Here is a 23514-nt window from a genome sequence, read left to right on the forward strand (position 1 = left end):
GGTGGGAACGCAAACTGGTGCAGCCGCTCTGGAAAACAGTGTGGAGGTTCCTCAAAAAATTAAAAGTAGAACTATCCTATTACCCAGCAATAGCACTACTAGGAATTTACCCAAGGGATATAGGAGTGCTGATGCATAGGGACACATGTACCCAATATTTATAACACTGCTTTCAACAATAGCCAAATTATGAAAAGAGCCTAAATGTCCATCAACTGATGAATGGATAAAGATGATGTGGTTTATATATACAATGTAATACTACTTGGCCATGAGAAAGAATGACATCATGCCATTTGCAGCAACATAGATGGAACTGGAGGGTTTTATGCTAAGTGAAATAAGTCAGTCAGAAAAGGACAGATATCATATGTTTTAACTCATATGTGGATCTTGAGAAACTTAACAGAAGACCATGGGGGAAGGGAAGGGGAGAAAAATAGTTACAAACAGAGAAGGAGAGAGGCAAACCATAAGAGACTCTTAAATACAAGAACAAACTGATGGGGGGAAGGGATGGGTGATGGGCATTGAGGAGGGCACTTGTTGGGATGAACACTGGGTATTTATTGTATGTAAGCCAATTTGACAATAAATTATATTAAAAAAATAAATGCTGTTTTCAGCTGCTAAATTTTAGGGTTGTTACACAATAATAGACCTAATAGCATGATAAAAAGGGTTGCTTTATCAAGAAGACATTCAGATTTTAAATCTGTATGTACTTACTAATATAAGTTCAAATTATATAATGTAAAACTTGACAGCACTAAAAGCAGAAATAGATAAATCCTTATTTGAGTTAGAGACTTCAGCACTCTCTACCCAAAAATTGATAGAACAAATAGACAAAAAAATCAGAACTGGAAGTCTTGAGAAACACCATCAACCAACTTAATTGATTTTTATAGAATACTCCACCTAGTAGTAGCAGCAGAATACATCTTCTTTTCAAGTGAACTAGAGCATTCACCAAGATAGACTATATTCTTGGCTGTAGAAAAAGTCTCAGTAAATTTTTAAAGATTGAAATCATGGAGAATGTATTCTCTGACCACAATGGAGTCAAACTAGAAATCAACAACAGAAATATACCTGTGAGATTTCCCAAGTATTTGGAAATTAAACTCTACACTTAAAAAAAAAAAAACTTTTAAAAAATGTTTATTTATTTTAGAGAGAGAGATACACAGAGCACAAGTGGGGGAGGGGCAAAGAGAGAAGGAGACACAGAATCCAAAGCAGGCTGCAGGCTCTGAGCTGTCAGCACAGAGCCCAACGTGGGGCTCAAACTCACGAACTGTGAGATCATGACCTGAGCCAAAGTTGGATGCTTAACCTAGCCACACAGGTGCCCCTGAACTCTACAGTTTTAAAACAACATTTGGTTTAAAGGAATCGTAAGGGAAAATAGAAAATATTTTGAACTGAAAGAAAATGAAATCAATGTATTAAAATTTGTGAGACGCAGGTTAAGCAGTGCTGAGGGAGATGCATAGTTTTAAATGCTTACACTAGAAAAGAAAACTGATCCGAAGTCAATGACTTAAGTTTCTACCTGGATAAACTAGGAAAAGAAGAGCAAATGAAACCCAAAGTAAATGGAAGAAAATAATAAAGAGAAATCAATAAATAAAAAAGAGCAAAGAATATTTTAAAAACTGTGAAATAAAAATTGGTTCTTTGCAGGGGCGCCTGGGTGGCTCAGTCGGTTAAAGCGGCCGATGGCTCAGGTCATGATTTCACGGTCCGTGAGTTCGAGCCCTGCATTGGGCTCTGTGCTGACAGCTCAGAGCCTGGAGCCTGTTTCAGATTCTGTGTCTCCCTCTCTCTGACCCTCCCTCGTTCATGCTCTGTCTCTGTCTGTCTCAAAAATAAATAAACGTTAAAAAAAAAAATTGGTTCTTGGCAAAGAACAATAAAATTGATTAAATGTATCATGAGTCTTATTCCTGTTGCATCCCTAAAATACAGTACAGTACACTTTTAAAATGAAGTTTTGAAAACTAAAAAGTTGACTCCTTAATTGTCTTTTATTTAAAATACATGGCATTATTTTGAGAACTAGGCATTGAGCTATAATAAAATTTATTTAAACAGGTCTCAGATACAAGTTTAGTTATGATCAATTTATTTCAGAAAGATTCCTTGGAAAGATAATGAGTTATACTTATAGAGAGAGAGTATTTGCAAAAAAAAAAAAAAAAAAAGAAGAAGAAGAAGAAGAAGAAGAAGAAGAAAAACTCTCCACAATTTGAAAGTTCTGTATTTTGAATTCAGTTTTGAACAAAAAAGGCATAGAAGACAGTAAAAAGTTTGAGATTACAAGCAATAATATAAGTTCCAGGAAAATCCAGTTAAAGATGTTGAAAAGTACATATTGAGCATTTATCAGTTTCATTTACAAGGAACATATTTTCAAAGTATACATTCCTGCAAAGTGTTATTCGGTACCATTATGAACTAATACCTGCCAAAAGAAAACTAGAGACCAAAACCAAATGTGCCAAATGATGAGGCATAATTTTAATAGTTGATCTCTTCAGTTATCAAATCCATTGATAAATAATCTGTGCCACGATTTGTAGTGTTACCCACGACAAAAACACTTTTGCTAAAGCAAAGAATGAAGTGAGGCAAGAATGTATAAGGAATCATTTTGTCCTTAGTGAAAGTGATCTTCAATATTCAGTTTTATCAGAATTGGAAGATAATAAATTACTTACTTGTAATATTCAGCAAATAATGCATTCAAGCCCGAGGAAAAAATAAAATCAGGTAAAATTCACACGTAATCACTAGGATATTTGGTAAATTTTTAAATCATTTCTTGATTATTCATTGTCTGATATTCTGTTCATGGATTTTACAGGTTCTCTGTTAGAGTCAAATTACATCATCCAGCCCCCTCATTCAGTTTCCTTTTGCTCTTCATCTTTTGAAACACCTCACTGATTATGAGCCTGCCAGATACAGGAAGAAATACTTAAAACCAAACCAGTCAGTTCTGCTACATTCTAATAGAGTTTTTAAAAGGTGTCTTCACGTAGGGGGTGGGGGTGGAGGAAGGAAGACAACCAAAATTAGGAGTTCAGGGTTACAGGTGGAATTCAAATTCAATTTTTAACTTCATTTAATCATCTCATAGTGTTTGTAATATGCTTGTCCACCTGCTTCTCAAGAATAGTTTCTGGTTTTGATAGTCCTCCCTCTGAAGTATGAATTTTCACCCCAAGCAGGAGATTGTAATCAACTGCAAGGGCAGACTCAAGGAAAACTTTATGAGGATTCCTTTTCTGGGGGAATTTTGTTGCTTTGATTAGATGGGGCACAATGTTCACAATTAGAAGGAAAATTTTGGCCAGCCCAGAGAAGAGTTAGTTTTAAGGAGAGCAGTATTACTCTTCCTGTTGTATAGATTCAGCTACCAGGAATTCCTTAAGTGCTGTGGATCCCAGGGATTAAGTGTGACAGAGTAATAGTTACACTTCTTATTATTTTGCACTCTTGTTTCCTGTATGCATGTCCTCTTTCTACATTTTTTGAGTTTGCTATATTTGACAGCTGTTCATCAGTGGTATTTTTTGTAGTTCAAAATAAATAGAATGTGCTATAGCTGTCACTTTGTATTTTCTGTAGTTTTCTTTTTTGCTCTCTAGTAGGAGGGCTTGTTTTTGTTTGTCTGGAGCTGTATTTAAAAAATAATGGGAACAGGGTACCTGGGTGGCTGGGTCCGTAGAGCCTCGACTCTTGATGTCTGCCCAGGTCATGATCCCAGGGTCTTGGGATAAAGCCCTGCATCGGGCTCTGCACCGAGCATGGAGCCTGCTTGGGATTCATTCATTCATCCTCTCTCTCTCTCTCTCTCTCTCTCTCTCTCTCTCTCTCTCTCTCCTTCCCTCTCCCTCTCCCTCCCTGCCTCCCTCTCCCTCTCCCTCCCTCCCTCTCTCCTCCCTCCCCCCTTCTCTCACTCTAAAATTTAAAAAAAGTTAAAAGGTAATGGAAAATAAACACCAAGCAAACTTGAATTCTACGATACATTGTTGCAGAGGATGAAGTCTAAAGCCATCGCAAATACCAGGGATATATAAAATGAATGTGACGGTTGCACTCAGTTTGCTTTTCTCTCTGATTTGTTATAAGTGTTTCCCTGTTCTGAGTTCAAGTTCTCTACTATGCTTTCCTACTTTCTTAACATTCCTAGGTGTCTCCTCTTGGGCAAGGCAGTTCTTGTTTATTTCTTCTCAGAAGTTCTTCCTTACATTTAAAAAAAGAAAGAAAGGAAAAAGATAAAAAAGGGCATGACTTTCCTAGAACCTAGTTTTTCTTACCAAGTTTATTTGGCAGATAGTGGCTTTTTTTTTAAATGAGTGTTGTGAAATCTGTTAATTTTCCAGTAAAAGGCTTTCTATCATAGTGGGCAATCATTAATTATTTCTTGAATTAAATTAAATGAATTCTTATGCTTACATTTGACGAAGAATTGAGAAATACCAGCTCATAGGAGTCCCCCCAAAGGATCAATTAAGGGAGACTAAAGACAAAGATCACATGTTCCAACAGTTTTGTAATTCTGCAGAGTCTGGCAAAAGAGAACCCTTGGTTATTGGGTCACATTGCATAAGGCGTGTGAACTCTGTTCCTTCAGCCAAGTTGTTTACTACCTAGAATAAGCCAGGCACTGTGCTGGTGGTGGGATAGGGTGATAAGGTACAGAAGGTGGCACTTACCTTCCAGGTTCCCTGAGAAGGCAATTCCTCACCTAGAGGCGGCCATTTCTCACCTGTTTGTTTTTTTTTTTTTTTCTTCCCTCTTCTCTTTTGTTTTGCAAACCAGTTCTAGGAGCTTTCTTTGCTGCGATCTGTGACACCATTACTCTGGAGCTCACATCACAGTGTAATTACTTATATGTCCCGTTTTCAGACTCAAAGGGACTGTCTTTTTTTTGTTGTTGTTGTTGCCCCAGTACCTAGCAGCGTAATGGAACCTAGTTGGTGTCGATGTTCACCAAATAAGTCAAATTAGAGTAATGTGTCACGATCTTTTTCATGCTGTGACACATAAAAAATACTGAAGAGCACGAGCAGAGGCACTGGCTGAAGACTTGCCATTGCTTTGGGCCCTCTGTGACTGCCCTGCAGACTGACGGATCAGCATCTCAGCATACCTGTCTCCCATTTGTGGCATTTTACACACTCTACAGGAGCTCTGTGCTAGAGAGTACCATGTGCTTTGAATCTGCAGCTAGAGGGAAGGGGAAAGAGTGGTGGCCAGGAGCAAATGTAGGGCTGCAGGCATGGAGGGCAGAGTCCGTAAACTAAAGACTGAAAAGGAATCTAGGAGTTTGGGCCAGTTGTCTGAAGGAGAATAAACTTTGAGAAAATTCCTGCAGTTTAACTTTGGAAGATGGGGCTTTAGCCTTTGAAAAGGGTGGTAGATTGCGTAAAACTCCCTTCCTTCTATTTTCTTTCCATCCTGGCCTCTCAAAACACCAAGTGCAAAAAGCAGTTGATTGTATGACTCTGTGAATATACTAAAAGCCATTGAATTAGATGCTTTGTATGGATGGTTTGTATGATATGTGAATTCTATCTCAGTAAACCTGTTAAAAAAATTTCTCTGCTCCACTTAAGTTAAAAAAAAATGAATCTGGAGAAAAAAAGTTGATTGCTCTCTACTTAGGGAGTTGGGATTACCAAGATACAAATATTTAAATTACTAATCATTAAACATTTCCAAATCTGAACATTCAGAAATATACTTGTTATTATTGGTATCTCATGGATTTTATAACATTTTATAAATGTCACACAATTAGAGCTTGATCCTGATTTATATTATATTCATTATATATATATATATTATATATAATATCCTGAAGTATATTATAATCAAGATACTATTTTATTTTGGTGGAAAAGAGTAAGAAATCTTTATGACTATGTCATAGAGATCATTGTTTTGATATGAAATCATTAGTTGCAAAATATTTAGTAAAATTAGTTGTTTGGTTACCTTCAAAGATCTGATTTGCTAGTGTCCAATTGTATAAAGATAAAGTTATTTTCATAGTCTATATTATGTATTTCTTTTTCACATGAGCACTACCTACAAATTTCTAGTATGTATAAAAATAGCAAAACCATGAAATGAAATTTATGTATGACTTTTTGAAACTATGACCTCTTATCATTGATATTTCTGTTTTAGAACAGCTATATTAATTATCAATTGCTATATAACAGATTACCCCAAAACTTAGTTTAAAACAATAAGTATTTATCATTTTAGTTTCTGTGAGTAAAGAATTTGGGTGCAACCTGGTTGAGTGCCTCTGTGTTTGTGTCTCTCAATGCCAAGCAGGGCTGTGGTCTCATATGAAGACATGGTTGAGGGAGGATCTACTTCTAAGCTCACTCACCTGGTGAGTGACAGGAGGACAGGATTTAGTTCCTCATAGGCAGTTGGAATGAAGGCCTCAGTCCCTCATGGGCTGTTGGAAGGAATTCCTTGATTTGTGGGCCTCTGTCTAGAATAGCACAATATGGCGTCTGGCTTCCATCAGAGCAATTGAGCAAGAAAGGGTGAGTAAGATGGAGGCCACAATCTTTTTGTAAATCTAATCTTGAAAGCGACATCCCGTCACATTTGCTGCGTCTGTTTGTTAGAAGTGCGTCACCAGGTCGGCCTATACTCAAGAGAAGGGAATTTCACAAGAACCTGAATACCAGGAAGCGGGAGTCAATGGGGACCATATTAGGGGCTGCCTACCACAACAGTCCTCTCAGAAAGTTCTACATAGTATGTATTTTAACTTAGAGTTCATTTCATTTTAAGAATGTGATGGCATTTCTTGAAAATATTAGTGATACGCAAAGATGTAATAGATAAAGGACCAGGGAACAATACACTAGAACTGTTATCATATCCCTTTCTATCTTTTCACTTCACTACCCTGGAGCATTACCTTTGTCTAGGATGGCGCAACACCCACGAAAACAGCCACTGGAAAGGGAGCACAGACTCGGGGGAAAGATGGGCACAACACATAAGTCACATAAGCCGTCATTTAAGCGCTCTATCCCATTTGCCAGAACATAGTCATGCGGCCACCACCACCCCCACCTGCTACAAAAAAGGCTAGGAAATTCAGGCTTTGGCCGAGCAGTCATGAGCTCAACTAAAAATTACGTTGTTCCTGAAAAAAGGAAGAATACATATTGGGGGAAGCTGGAAGGCCCTGCCCAAAGCTTTCAACAGCATTAAAATGATTATCGCATGAAATGCACTAATGCATTTTACTCAGAGGTGAGTAAAATCATGTCCTCGTTCAGAGCCTATTACTCTTAATTTAGACAGATAGAATTCTTATTAGCTTAGTTACAGGGCTTCCCAAACCACTGCAGGTTAGGAGGAAGTATAGTGAGAAGTAGGCATCGTGACAGCTGCAAAAATCGACAACAGAATGTCCAGTCACAAATAGGGAGGTGCAGAAGGCCAAAGCTAAAACTAAGCTGGCAGTTCAGAGGAATTTGATACAGGGGCAACCGAAAGGTAGCCCCAAAGCTTTGCTCATTTAACAACATTACCACATAGTAAAATACTTAGATTTAGTAATGATGATCCAGAGTCTTCCATTGTGGTGAAGAGAAAACGTTTTGGCATTCTGAAAGAGGTAAGCTTCATTGATTATCTAGAAAATTTTGTAGAGCATTCTGTAAACATGATCCTGTCAAATAAAGGAGAAGCCCCTCTACTTAGAATACTCTTGGTTGAGTATCCGTCGGTTGAGCGTCTGACTTCGGCTCAGGTCATGATCTTATGGTTTGTGGGTTCGAGCCCCGCATCGGGCTCTGTGCTGACAGCTCAGAGCCTGGAGCCTGCTTCAGATTCTGTGTCTCCTTCTCTCTGCCCCTCCCGTGCTAACGCTCTGTCTGTCTCTGTCTCTCAAAAATAAATAAATGTAAAAATTAAAAAAAATTTTTTTAAATCTAATTACCACCACATTATTTGTACAGAAAAATTCTTTCGGAGTTCCATTTCTAGTATCTAGAATTGTATATTATCTCAGAGAGCTTGGCATTAGTAATTTCCTTGTTTTTATAGAAAGTGTCTATATTAGCCAAGCCCCAAATATTTGATATTATAAACACAGAGCTCTTACTTCCCATCCTCTTATAAAGAAGTTATACATATAGAGTATTATTGTAAGTATAGGATTGTCAGAGAGTTCTGCAGTTCTCATATATTTTAAGCCACTGGCATCATAGCTAGTATCAGCATTCTGATACATTAGCCCTGAATGTTTTCTTTCCCTTTTCTCAGGCTGGCAAACTCTGACTCATTTAAGACTCTGATCCATTACAGAATAAATTGCAGTACACATGAAATGCATGATCTGTGAAAGGAAGAAATGACAGGTTATATCATCGAAGTTAAAGTTTGCCTTATGAGAGACTATGTTAATAAGATGAAAAAACAAGCTGCAGAGTAGGAGAAAATATCTGACAAAGGACTAATATCTAAATATATAAAGAACTTTCAAAACCCAACAGTAAAAAAACCAAACAATCCAATTTAAAAATGGGCAAAAGACATGAAGAGACATTACACCAAAGGATATATACAGATGACAAAAAGGTGTTGAACATCATTAGACTAGGGAAATGCAAATTAAAACCACAAGGAGATACAAACGGATCTATCAGAATGGCTAAAATAAAAAAAATAGTGACAACACTAAATGCTGGCGAGGATGCTGAGAAAGTAGGTTACAGATACATGGCTGGTAGGAATGTCACATATCGCAGACACTTTGGAAAACAGGCTGGCAGGTTCTTCAAAAGCTAAACATGCCACTACCACACGGCCCAGCAGTTGCACCCCTGTGCAGTTATCCCAGAAAAATGAAAACTTAGTTCATGCACAAACCTGTACATGAATGTTTATAGCAGCTTTATTCATGGTAGTCCCAAACTGGAAACAGCTGAGATCCTTCAATGAGTGAATGGTGAAACTAACTCGTATGTTCAGCATACTAGTTACGAATGATACGTGCCACAACTTGGGTGAGCTGTGCTGAGTGAAAAAAGCCAGTCCCGAAAGGTTGTATACTGTATAATTCCATGCATAGAATGATCTTGAAGTGACGAAATTACAGAAATGGAGAACAGATTAGTGATTCCCAGGGGTTAAGGAAGGTGATGGGTAAAGAGAGGGAAGTGGATATGGCTATCAAAAGGCAACACGAGGGATCAGTGTGGTGACGGAAAGGTTCTGTATCCTGACTATATCCATGCTAATATCCTGTGCTATAGTTTTGTAAGGTGCCACCCTGGGGGGAAACTGAGTAAAGGGTACATGGAATCTCTTGGTGTTGTTTGTTACAACAGCGTGTGGAAATATAATTATCTCAAAAAATTAAATTGAAAATTATGAACTCCTGAGAACTCCATGGGACTGTGAACCTCATGAAGGAAGGGATGGATAACTGTATTTCACCAGCAGCTAGTACAGTGGCTGACTCATAGGAGGTGCTTAAAAACTGTTTGTGGGTTGCTTTAAGGGAGAGAGGCTGAACATTTGAATGTAACCATATTAGGCACATCCCAAAATGAAGGGGGTCTCTCTGCTGACCTCTTCATTTAAAAACTATCGATTGAACATCTGCCTCATGATAGACACTCTTCTAAATGCCCGAAATACAACAGTGAACAAAATCAGTAGGTGAGGGGTGGGGGATCTCCTGCTTTCATGGAGCTTACAGTTTAACTGGGGCAAAAGACAATGAACATAATACATAAATTATATAATATATGAGGAGATGCTAAGTGCTGTGGAAAAAAAGTTTTAAAGGATTGCTCAGGGTTTGCCATTTGGGGATACAGAAAAGACTGCAAGAGCGAGAGGGTTGTAATTTGCAATTTTATACAGGGTTTAAAAACAAAGGACAGTGTCACTTGAACAATTTTGAAGGAATTAAGGGAAAACTCATGCAGGTATGGGGAGGAAGAGAGTTCCAGGCAAAAGGATCAGCCAATGTAAAGGCTTTGAGGTAGAAAGGTGTCTAGTGTGTTCAAGGACTAGCAAGGAAGTGAAGCCAGCATGGAAGGAACAAGAATGAGTGAGGGAGAGTGGTTTGGTAATGAATTAGAGAAACAATGAGAATGCAGAGCTTAGAGAGTGCTTTAGGATGTTGTGAAGTCTTTGGGTCCTACTTCAAGTGAAATGGGGAGGTACTGGAGGATTTTGAGTGGAGCAGTGACACAACCTGACTTAACATTTTCAAAAGGGTCGTTCCGGCTGCTGTATTGAGAATAGACAGTAGAGGAACAGGGTAAAAGCAAGAGTACTTCAGAAGCTATCTCAGTACTTTAGGGCAAAAAGTGGACTGGGGTGGTGGCAATCGAAGTATGAGAAATTATCCGTTTGTATTTAGATTTTGAAGACAGAGCCAACAGGATTTGCTGACAGATTGGATGTGGGGTATGAAGGAAAGAGGAATCAGTGATGACTCCAAGGTTTTGGAGCAGAAGACTTGACCAATGGTGTTGCCAATAACTGAACTAGAGAAATCTGGGGGGGGGGGGGGCGGTGAGGGGCAGCTTTGGGAGGAAGTTGAGGAGTGCATGTTGAATTTGAGACGTCTAAGTGGAGACGTTGAATGGGCAGTTGGGTATTCCAGTCTGGAGCTCAGAGAAGTATACACACTGGACATTTATGTTTGCAAGTTGCCAGCATTTATATGGTATTTAAAGCCATGAAACTAGATGAGATCTCCAGGAAGGTGTATAGTGAAGCATTCCAAACACTGAACCCCAGGAACCCTGTAGAGGTCAGGGAGAGGGAGAAGAACCAGCTGAGAGAGGCTGAGATGATGTGGCCAGTGACAGAGCAGGACCAAGAGGGTGGGATCCTGGAGGCCAAGTGGACAAGGCGTTTCCTGGAGGAGGAGGGAGTGATCGGCCGATCAGCTGTGCAGGTCAAGTAAGAAAAGGACTGAGGATGACCATTGGGTTTAGTAACATGGAGGGAACCGGTAACCTCCTCACTAGAGAGAGGGAGAATTTTAGTCGTGAAACTGATGTATGACTCATTACAAGGACAAATTTAAGTTTTAGGAGCTTTGTTTTAAAAAGCTACTCTTCAGTTTCTCAAAAGGTTATAGAATTACCATATGATCCAGTAATTCCATTTCTAGGGCATACCCAAAAGACTTGAAAGCAGGAACTCGCATCCTAGTATGCCAATGTTCAGAGCAGCATTACTCACAGTAGCCAAAGGTAGAAGCTACTGAAATGCCTGCCGACAGATGACTGGTTAAGCAAGATGTGGTATATACATAGAACAGAATATTATTTAGCCTTAAAAAGAAATGAAATTCTAATACATGCAACAACATATATATAGGTGAACCTGGAAAACATACTAAGTGAAATAACGCAGGTACAAACGAGCAAATATTGCATGACTCCACTTACATAAGGCACCTAAAATGTCAAACTCATAAAGACAGAATGTAGAATAGAGGTTATCAGAGGCTGGGGGCAGGAAGGAATGGAGTGTTATTGTTTAGTAAGTACAGACTTTCTGTTTGAGAGTATTTTTAAAAATTTCTGGAAACAGATAAGAGGTGATGGTTGTACAACAATATGAATGTTGTACATTGTACAACAATATGAATGTACAATATTAATGCCAATGAACTGTACACCCAAAAAGTTTGGAATGGTAAATGCATAATAAAAAGAAAGTATAGGATGCAGACAGAATACTGTCTAAAGAGAAATTGGTTATATATATATGTATGCTTCGAACATATATATTAGAATAAAATCAATGAATGAGCAAAAAAAAAAAAAAACCCACCATTTTTTCACTTATTTCTAATCTAAGAGCTAAGCTTGCTTGAGGCATCATCTGAGATTGGCTTTCCTTGTAGATCCTTTAGTACATGTTTGTTACACTTTTTTCTTTCTTTCTCTTTCTTTTCTTTCTCTCTCCCCCCCTTCCCTTCTTCTTTTTTTGTTACACTCTTTTTTTTTTTTTTAATGTTTATTTCTGAGAGACAGAGACAGAGAGACATTGCATAAGCTGGGGGGAGAGAGAGGGAGACACAGAATCAGAAGCAGGCTCCAGGCTGAGCTGTCAGCACAGCGGGGCTCGAACTCAAGAAAGACGAGATCATGACCTGAGCTGAAGTCGGAAGCCCAACCAACTGAGCCACCCAGGTGCCCCTGTTACACTCCTTTTTAATGGCACAAGCCTTAGCCATTGAAGTAGAAGAAAATAGTATTCTCTTATAAAGGTCATTATCATCAGGAGGGCAGGAGAAGAGTCAATTGTTTGAGATTGATCCAACTAATTACTATTTTTGGAAAAAGGTTCATCTGTAAAATATTTACATTTTATATCTATTAAATAAATGTATTCCATATGTATTAAATATATATTCATTCAGGAAAACGTTTCTCGTACAATGACCCTTGAAAATAATGTTCCTTGGGTTCACATGTTAAGTGTTTTCCTGCTAAAACCAGCATTTTTGATAATTTAGCAGAGCCGATACGGAGCAAACCTTGAGTACTGGAAGGTTTTGTGGCACAGCATATTTAATAACCGTGACAACTCAAGAATTTTAAGCAGACTCGCCTCCTTGTCTGGGATCTGTCGGCACCAGTGTGTCTCTACTGGCAAGCCCCTAAATGTACTGTTTCAGCCAAAACTGTGCTAATGATGGTCTACCAAATTTTAACAGGATATTTTTAAGACTTGACAGTCTGATGATTTAAAAAAAAAAAAAACACAAAAAAACGAAAAAGCAAAAACAACTTTTCCGTCATTCCTTTCAAAAGCTGCCGCTCTAAAATATGTGGCAAATTAAAAAAACAAAAGGTCTAAAATTGCTTTACACTCTGGATGAAACAAAGACCGGTGTGCTGGTGTGGCTGCAGGGAGCTCTGCGCTGCTTTTGTATGATTTCAGAGGTGAATTTAGATGGCTGGAAGATAGATGGGTGCCAGATGCAGTTTGACATAGATTCAGGCAGCTGCTCCTGGGCTAGGTTTCATTAGCTGGTAAGTGCGCCAGCAGAAGCAGCAGAGCGAGGCCCCAAATGCCAAAATGACAGTGAGAACAGTGGAACAATACAATATTCACTAAGTGATTTTAATCTTGGAGATTAACTATCACCCAATCAGTTTCCAGGTCTTAAAAACCAACTCGTACGAAGCCATTAGAGGGCCCAAGTCTTTGTCCACTGGGGGGGAAGATGTTTTAGTAAACAAAAAATAAATAAATAAAATTATTAGTTGAAAAACAAAAAGTGTTGTAAACTCATTTTGGTAATATCCGATTAAAAATCACGTCAACCCCCTCCACACACATGCTGCGGTAAAAGAAATACATCCACTGTTGCAACCAGGCAGTAAGCGGACCCAATGTTGGTTTATCTGTCTTTTTCAAATCAAAGTCTTGGGTGAGCTTCCCAGGCCTCTTCCAGCTTTAAGGGCCCCCTCCCCCACCACTACCACACCCATTCTTCAAAGAAAGACCAAGGTCTCAAAATCCAGAGAGTGTACCTATTTGCTTTTCAGCCCTTATGATCTGCATAGCTAGTGGTGAATATGTACGCAGCCACATAATTGTGAATTAAAAAAAAAAACAATTCCTATAAAGAATTTTTGCTCTTACTGCTTGTGGGGTCATAAGTAATTATGAAACTGACTCCAGAAGTCCCCATACTTGATTTTAACTCACATGTTTTCTCAGATGTGAAAGGGAACCTTTATTTAGTATATTATTTAAACTTACTAAACTTATCTTTGCTTTTCTGAAAAGAGTGTTATGATCTAATCTATCAGTGATGCAACCATTTCATGTGGAGTAATTTTTTAAGTTAAAATTAACACAAAATAAATAATTTGATTGGACATGTACATATTTGAAAACTGTAAATTTAACCAGTCTCTGCTTTTTTTTATTGAGTCGTAGGAAGCTAATGCATCACTTATAATAACTCTGAGGCATTACACGGTATTTCTTTTTTTTTTTCCTCCAAATGAGTGTGTGCTTGGCTCTCTTAATAACAATGGGAGTTGTATATGTGCTCAAATAAGAATAGCTTCCATTGTGTTTTGGTATTTTTAGTGTTTTGCTTAATAATAATGTTGTGACACCACTTTTTGGGGGGGATGTCTACAGAATGGTTAAAGACCTAGAAATAAGCTCGGATTGAGTTAGAAACTCTGTATATTCAGGAGCACATCCTAATGTTAACTAATGGCTACATGATACCCTACCAAGTTTGAATATATTCTGGACTTAAGTATGTTGCATACATGTTCTTTAAAGTTGAATTCCCTTGAGTTAAAGCTACCCATCTGTGAACTGATATTTGAATTAAAGGGAATAATACCCTAGGTGACGTGGTTTTAGTTCCTGTAAGTCTTTGGGAGTTATTTCCTAGTGACCAAAGCTCTGCCTCTCTCTTGCTTCCTTCCCTCCTTTTTCTCTCCCTTCTTCTACTGGTCTAGCACTGACGACTTCACCATGTGGACCTCAGTATTGAGACCTTTTTGTTTGTTTCACTGTACATACTGCTCACAAGGCCTGCTCTTGCAAACCTCTTTGATAACGGGTGAGTACTGGGTTAATGAAGAGTCTCTTCGGTTCAGCACACTCAGGTTTAGTGAACCTGACGAGACTCAGTTTGCATTTCTCATGACGGCCTTTAAATAAAGCTTACCTAACCTTTCTGAATCCCCCTCATAGGGTCTCTGGGAGGAGAAAATGAGGCACGTATGTTACACATTTAGCATAGTACTTGGCCCAAGGGTTCATTCGGAGGTTCTATATTCTGTATTTCTTTCCTTTACTTTATGCAGATATCCTCTGGAAAATGTCTCATTTAACCTTGTGAGAAAAGTTAATATATGTAGGAAACATATGGAGTTCCTCAGGGACAAGGGTTATATGAATAAGTCCAAGATGCCATTGTGGTGATTACTGACCAATACAAAGCTGTTTCAATTGTTAATAATCATTTGACATTTTAATTCTTTTTTTCCCCCTCAACGAAATCATAAATTTAAGCCTAGTCTTTTACCACTTATGGCTAATTTTGTTAATTATCAATGTTATATCTATTCCCCCTGTTACTTCATTCTGTTTCCATGGTGGTGGTGGTGGTGGTGGTTTTCATTTCGGTTTTGTTGGTAAAATACATATAACATAGCATCGAACTTAGCCACTTTTAAGTACACTGTTCAGGGGTATTAAATACATCCACACTGTTGTACAGTCATCACCACCATCCATTCCCAGAACTCTTTTCATCTTGTAAAACTGAAACTTCATACCCATTAAACAATAACTTCCTATTCTCCCCTACCTCCAGCCCCTGGTAGCCACTTTCTGTCTTTGCTTTTGACTACCCTAAGTACTTGTTCAAATAAGTGGAATCATGTAGTATTTGTCTTTTTGTGATGGCTTATTTCACTTAGCATAATGTCTTCATCCATGCATGAGGTTCATTCATGTTGTAGCATATTGCAGAATTTCTTTCAGGAACTTCAGCCTTCTTAAGGCTGAATAGTATTCTATTATATGTGTATACCACATTTCCCGTGTCCATTCATCTATTGATGAGCATTTGGGTTGCTTCCACATTTTAGCTACTGTGAATAATGCTGCTGCGAACTTGGGTGTACACATATCTCTCCAAGACCCTGCTCTTGATTCTTTTTGGTATATACCAGAAGTGAAGAAATTGTTGGGTCGTATGGTAATTCTATTTTTAATTTTTTGAAGAACTGCCATACTGTTTTCCACAATGGCTGTACCCATTTTACATTCCCACCAATGATGCCCAAGGGTTCCAGTTTCTCCACCTCCTTGTCAGCACTTGTTGTTTTCTGGTTTTTTGATAGTAGCCCTCCTACCGGGTGTGAGATAATATCTCATTGTAGTTTGGATTTGGATTACTCTAATGATTAGTGATGTTGAGCACCTTTTCTTGTGCTTGCTGGTCATTCATACTTCTTCTCTGGAGTAATGTCTTCAAATATTTTGCCCATTTTGGGGAGCGTGGGTGGCTCAGTTGGTTAAACATCCGACTTTGGCTCAGGTCATGATCTCATGGTTGTGAGTTCGAGCACTGCATCAGGCTCTGTGCTGACAGCTCGGAGGCTGGAGCCTGCTTTGGATTCTGTGTCTCCCTCCCTCTCTCTCTGCCCCTCCCCTGCTCATGCTCTGTCTGTCTCTCTCAAAAATAAATAAACATTAAAAAATTTTTAAAAACAAAACAAAACAAAGCAAATCCTTTGCCCATTTTTGAATCAGGATGGTTGTTTTTGTTGTTGCTGACTTTTAGGAGTTCTTTATATATTATGGATATTAATCCCTTATCAAGTATATGATTTGCAAATATTTTTTCCCATTCTGTGGGTTGCCCTTTTACTCTTTTGACAGTGGGTTTTCTTTTAAGTTTTTATTTATTTATTTTGAGAGAGAGAGAGAGAGAAAGGGAACGAACAAGCAGGGGAGGAACAGAGAGAAGGAGAGACAGAATCCCAGGCAGGCTCTGTACCATCAGCAGAGCCCGATGTGGGGCTCGAACTCAGGAACTGTGATATCATGACCTGAGCTCAGATCAGGAGTCAGACGTTTAACTGACTGCACCACCCAGGCACCCCTGTTGACAGGGTTTTTTGATGCACAAAATTTGTAAATTTTCTTAAAGTCTAATTTGTCTATTTTTTCTTTTGTTACCGGTGCCTTTGGTGTTATATCCAGTAAATCAATGCGTAATTCAATGTCATGAGGCTTCTGTCATATGTTTTCATCTTGAGAGTTATGTTTGAGGTCTTACATTTAGGTACTTCATCCATTTTGAGCTGATTTTTGTATATGGTGTTAGGGTAAGGGTCTAGCTTCATTCCTTTGCATGTGGATATCTGGTTTTCCCAACACCATTTGTTGAAAAGACTATCCTTTCCTACCAAAGGGTCTTAGCACCCCTGTCAAAAATCATTTATCCATATAGGTGAGGGTTGTATCTGGGCTCTCTGTTCTGTTCCACTCATCTGTATGTCTGTCTTTGTGCCAATACCACAGTTTTGATTACTGTCACTTTGTAGTAAAATTTGAAATCAGGAAGTATAAGTCCTCTAAGTTTGTCTTCTTTTTCAAGATTGCTTTCAGTATTCCAAATCCCTTGAGATTCCATATGAATTTTACGATGGTTTTTCTATTTCTGCAAAAAAAAAAAAAACCAGCTTTGGGATTTTGATAGGGATTGCATTGAATCTGTAGGTCTTTTGGGTAGTATTGACATTTTAACCATATTGTCTTCCAATCCATGAACATGAGATGTATTTCCAGTTATTTATGTTCTCTTTAATTTCTTTAGCAATGTTTTCTAGTTTCCATTGTACATGTGTTTCACCTCCTTGATTAATTTCTAAGTGTTTTATTCTTTTTGATGCTATTGTAAATTGAATTGTTTTTCTTTTTCAGATTGTTCATTGTTATGTATAGAAATGCAACTGATTTAAAGTGATTACTGATAAGGAGGGACTTCTGCCATTGTGGTATTAGTTTTCTCTATGACTTAATAGCTGTTTTTGTCTCTCATGTCCTATATTAATGTCTTCTTTTGTGCTGAGACAATTGTTAATAGTGAAATGTTTAAAGTTCTTTCATTTCTTTTTGTGTATATTCTATAGCTACTTTCCTTGTAGTTACCATAGGGATTACGTTTAACGTCCTAAAGTTGTAACACTCTAATTTGAATTTATACCAACCCAACTTCAATAACATACAAAAACTCTGCTCATTTGTAGCTCCATCCCAACCCCTTTTGGTTGTTGATGTTATGCAGTAGTGTCTTAAATTGCAGAAAAAAACAGATTTGGAGTACAAACCAAAGTTACAGTAATACTAGCTTTTCTACTAATATTTTTTTTTCTTTAAATCTATTTGTGTCTTGAATCATATTGAAAATAAAAAGTGCAGTTAAAAACCAGTTTTGCAATAATACTGTTTTTTATAATTGTCCTTGTATTTACCTTTATTGAGATCTTTATTTCCTCAGATGTCTTTAAGTTTCTGTTCAGAGTCTTTTCCTTTAACCTTGCTGGGTTCCTGAGAACATTTCTGGCAGGATAGGCCTAGTTGTCATGAACTCCCTCTGCTTGTATTTATTTGGAAATGTCTGACTTTCTCCTCCCTTTTGAAGGACAGTATTGTGAGATGTAGGATTCTTGGTTGACAGTTTCATTCTTTTAGAACTTGGAATATATTGGCTAACTTCTGGTCTGGTGGCCTGCAGAGTTTCTGATGAGAAATGTACTGATAACCTGATTGAGGATTCCCTTGTACATGACAATTGACTTCTCTCTTCCTGCCTTCAAGATTCACCCTTTGTCTTTTGAAAGTTTTATTATAATATGCCTCAGTGTGGATCTCTTTGAGTTCATCAACTTTGGAGTTAGGTGAGCTTTTTGGATGTTTATATTGATGTCTTTCATCACATTTGGGAGTTTTCAGCATTATTTCTTCAAATATTCTCTCTACCCCTTCCTGTCTCTCTTCTTCTGAGATCCCATGATGAGTTTATTGCTTCATTTGTCCCACAGCTCCCTTGGGCTCTGCTTGCTTTTCTTCAATTTTATTCTTTCTATTCCTCAGACTCAATAATTCCCAGTGTCGTATCTTCAAATTTGCTGATTCTTTCTTCTGCTCAAATCTACCATTGAATACTTCTAGTGAAATTTTCATTTCAGTTATTGTGCTTTTCAGCTGCAGAGCTTCTTTTTAGTTTTTTTTAAAAGGTTTTCTATCTCTTTATTGATATTTTCATTTTGTTTCACACATCATTTTCTTGACTGTCTTCACATTTTCCTTTAGTTCATTGAGTGTCTTGAAAATAGTTGTTTTACAATCTTTGTCGAGTATGTCTCAAGGTCTTTTTCAAGGACATTTTCCATTGATTTATTTTTTTCCCTTTCAATGGGCCATACTTTCCTCTTCTGTTTTGTTTAATGCCTTGTAATTTCTTTTTGTTGAACACTGGACATTTGAGTCTAATATTGTAGCAACTCTGGAAACCAGATTCTTCCCCCTTCCTCAGGGGAGGATATCCCTTCTTGGATAAAAAGACAAAACCTCATGAAGACAAGACTTTTGACTTTCCTCTTATCTGGAATGTGGATGAAATAGCTGGTAGGTAGCAGCCTTCATGTGACTCTGAGGACCATGAGGTGGAAGGTTACATTTGACCCATCCTTCCAGTCCTGGACTGCCTAACCCCACACTTTTAATTTTGTGAGCAAAAATTAACTCTTTGTTATTTCAACCACTGTTAGTATTTCTTTTTTTTTTTTTTAATTTATTTTTAAAAATTGTTTTTATTTTGAGAGAGAGTGAACAGGGAGGGGCAGAGAAAGAGGGAGGGAGAATCTCAAGCAGACTTCCACACTGCCAGCACAGAACCTGACATGGGGCCTGAACTCACGAACCACAATCATGATCTGAGTCGAAATTAAGAGTTGGACACTCAACCAACTGAGGCACCCAGGCACCCCTGTTAGTATTTCTTCACTCACAGGCAAATGTAAATCCTGCTATACCATTCGAGACCATAACCCACCAACCTAGGGGTAGAAGTTTGAGCCAATGGAGATGAGCACCAATATTTTTCAGAGCAATGCAAGAGGTTGGAGATTCAGCTACTCAGAGGTATAGTGGATATTTAAGAACAAGGAGTACATTTATTTCTAATGAGGTGTTCAGGCTTTCTACATTTTTGGTGTTCATTCTCTGTTTCTTTGGGTTCACTTGCCAGACATTACTGGCACTTTTTTTTAGGTGGAATAAGAAAGCATTGTAGCTCAGTTATAGCAATGACAGTAGGAAGAGGCATGCTGGTTGCTCCTGTTACTTATATTTTAAAGCCATTGTAGAAAGTAGCTGATTTTTCTCAGTCTTTGTTATAATTTGTTATGTACACATTATCACATCAGAATATAATTAAATCGAAGGAATAAGAAGGATGGAATTACAAATAACAATTCAGACATCTGACATTCTCTCAAATATTTGTGAGAGAATCTTTTCTAAAAGGTAGACTAGGGCCTCGCACAGTGGATAGGCAGTAAATGTTAAGCAAAGAAAAAAAGTGGAGTTGGTTTTATATGGAACTACAGGTACAGAGGTAGAGGTCAGATGATGAGATTTATTCAGTAAAGATGCCTTTTTCTTACACTTCAGTCTGGCCTGATGCCTTAAGTTTACAGGGCTCCATCTAATGTCTAGCGTGCTGTAATGTGTGTCCCAACCCCATACATGAGATTCATCATAGCAGCGAAGACTAGGCCTACTGGGAATGAACAAAGTTAGCTCTCCTTCCAACACCAGCGACTCCTAGCGCGGTGCTGAACTTAAGTAATTATTAAAAACGAAGACCTTTGTGTATCATTTTCAGGGGGCTGTGCTAACTTCTTTACATACATAAATCTCACTGAACCCTCACAGTAACACCTGCCTCAGGTCCTGGCTCTAGCCCCTTTTTACAGCTGAGAAAACTGAGGCTTAAGCAAGTTGCCGAAGGTCAGATAGCCAACATGTGGTCAAGCTGGAACTTGAAACCCTGTCTGTCCCGGGGCTTTTTGACTCCAGAGTTCGTGTTGTTAGGCACGTGAGAAGATGTTGACTACAGTTTGCTTAATTACATGGGAAATAATCTCTAAATAGTCTGTACTGTGTCCTTTCGTTTTTGTGCAAAGAACCAAAAGGTAATGGCACAAGTGGCCTAAGTCGTAGTAAGGACTTTTCTATTGTTAACGTGGAAAAAGTGACTTCTGACTAAGGGTGCCTTTGTATAATCCTTTTTTATTCACTTCAGTTTCACGGTTTGTCTCTCCCTCGAGTGGGAGGGTGGGTCAGAGGTAGACAGATATGCTCTGCTGGGGTTACACACGCTGTGCTGCGGGGGCAGGAGAGCATGTGCATATGTTACACAGAGCACAGCTTCACATCCAGCCGGTATGTCACCGAACTGCATGACTGTGGCAGCCTTGATGAATCATGGCATTTTAAGCTCTGCATGTGTCATCGACGTATGTGGGTTGAAATTGCATGGAAACATAGTAGTCCACTAGAAATATAAATAAGAGTAAAATACACCATTGGAATAACTGCAGCATTTCTTAGAGCAAGCAAATACTTGTGAAACTGGTACATTTTGAGCTTTTTGTTTTTAGAGCTAATGAGTTTGTTTACTAGCTTAGACCATCTCAGCATTTTCTATTTATTTAAGTGTTTGAGGTTCAGTCATAAAATTTCACTCTGTGCTAGAGCTGTTTATAGAAGCTTAGCCAGTGTGTGTGTGTGTGTGTGTGTGTATTAAAAAGAAAGAGATAATGTATATGTATTTTAAAAGATACTGAAATTTTTCTGATTCGTGCTGCTTTCTAAATAAGTAGATAGGTGGATCACCACACTTGAAGTGCCCATGTGAATTTGTTTTTAGAAATTCAGGTTAAGTGAAGTGCTATTTACAATAGTAAATTTGAAAATGAAAATTGGATTTTGAATCAGATCTGGATTCCAGTCTGGGCTTTATTGCTTGGTCATTGTGCGGTCTTTTATTAGTATTATTATCTTTTTTTATTTAAAAATTTTTTTAAATGTTTGTTTACTTTTGGGGGAGAGAGAGAGAGAGAGAGAGAGAGAGAGAGAGAGAGAGAGAAAGAGAACAAACTGGGGAGGAGCAGAGAGAGAGGGAGACACAGAATCCGAAACAGGCTCCAGGCTCTGAGCTGTCAGCACAGAGCCCGACGCGGGGCTCGAACTCACAAACGGTGAGATCATGACCTGAGCCGAAGCTGGACGCTCAACTGACTGAGCCACCCAAACGCCCCTATTTTTTAATCTTTATTTATTTATTTTGAGAGAGACAGAGTGGAGGGGGGGCAGAGAGGGAGGAAGAGAGAGAATCCCAAAGAGGCTCTGCATTGTCAGAGCAGAGCCCATCGCAGGTCTCTATCTCATGAACCATGAGACCATGATCTGAGCTGAAATCAAGAGTTGGATGTTTAACAGACTAAGTCACCCAGGAGCCCCAGTCATTGTGGCATCTTGAGAAAGTTTTCTCTGAACCTCAGTTCCTCAAATGTAAAACACAATAGTAGTAGCTGGCTTTTGGGGTTTTAGGGGGAGAGGAGCAAATAAGATGGTGATGTCAACATGCTTTATAATCTGTAAATAAGTAATTGTACAGATTTAAAGCTGGGGTATCCTTACTGTATACTCTATAGCCAGCAGATGGCCTGATCTAATACCATCCTTCATGAAGGTGACAATGTCAGTTTTGGTCTCTCAAACCACACAGATTTATTGAGCTCTTATGACGCATGATGACTAATTCACATCAGCAGAACTTATGTATAGATTTATAACAGCTATGGTTTATACAGTGATGCACTTTATATAGCATACAGGCATTCTATACATGAGCATTCTATAGATGTTTGAAGTTTCTCTTTAAGCACCCAAATTTGTTTCATGTGAGCTTGTTTGATAAAAATCTTTCCCTATACCGTTATTGTTCTTGTAATTACATTTTTCCCACAGAGAGCATTGAGCATAGTAGTACCTTTTATTCACGATTCAGGATCATTTAGTTTGCTAAGGCGTTCTGTTGGAACAGAGTCCTTTGGGCAAGGCTGGTGAGGGAGGGGCATGGTGCTATTTGCCACGACTTTGAATAATCCCACGTCACTCAATTTTTTGAATTCTCTTTTTTTCTTTAACATTTTATTTATTTATTTTGAGAGAGAGAGCATGCGCAAGCGGGGAAGGGGCAGAGAGAGAAGGGGAGAGAGAATCCCAAGCAGGCTCCGTGCTGATAGCACAGAGCCTCACGCGGGGCTCGATCCCATGAACTGTGAGATCATGACCTTAGTGGAAACCAGGAGTCGCATGCCCAACCAACTGAGCCATCCAGGCGCCCCTGAATTATAATATCAACATTTTAATTCCTCCTCCTGTTTCAAATTGTTAGTTGTCTTTTTTTTTCTTTTGGCTAGTATCATGTCCAATCCATTTTCCCTCCTAATTTCTGTTTATAATCTGTGGTTTGAAGGGAAAAAAATAAAAATCATCTTTAAGATTAAATAGACACTCGGGAAATACATGATAATGCATGAGCTTTGTGATTTCTTATTTTTTCTCAAAGATTGATTTTTGCTTACTTTGTTAGTTCCAAGTACCTGGAATGTCTCTGGACGAATTGTCTTGCCCGTTACCATCATTTGCAGTCTGCATCAGTTTCCTCTAATAATTATCAATCATACTTATATAACTCGTTACCAACTATAAATTGCTCCCACATACATTGCCTTGCTTGATCTTCATATGACCATGGGAGATAGGCAGGACATACATTATTTTCAGACTTTACAATAAGAAAACTAAGGCATAGTTGGAGCTTACTCAGTGGGTTTTAGCCAG

General features: G+C 38.4%; 1 protein-coding gene across 3 annotated transcripts in view; it reads left to right on the forward strand.

Annotated features, from left to right (window-relative positions):
• SERTAD2 (SERTA domain containing 2) overlaps positions 1–23514 on the forward strand; it is a 117757-nt gene that overhangs the window by 51921 nt on the left and 42322 nt on the right. The window contains exon 2 of one of the 3 annotated variants that reach the window (XM_086700994.1): positions 14535–14638. The exons of the other annotated variants lie outside the window; for them this stretch is intronic. The gene's annotated coding sequence lies outside the window, so the exon portion shown is untranslated. The remainder of the gene's footprint in view (positions 1–14534; positions 14639–23514) is intronic. 3 annotated transcript variants of the gene reach the window in all.

Source organism: Puma concolor, chromosome A3 (assembly GCF_028749965.1).
Source record: "Puma concolor isolate L17-30 chromosome A3, mPumCon1.1.hap2, whole genome shotgun sequence".
NCBI lineage: Eukaryota > Metazoa > Chordata > Mammalia > Carnivora > Felidae > Puma > Puma concolor.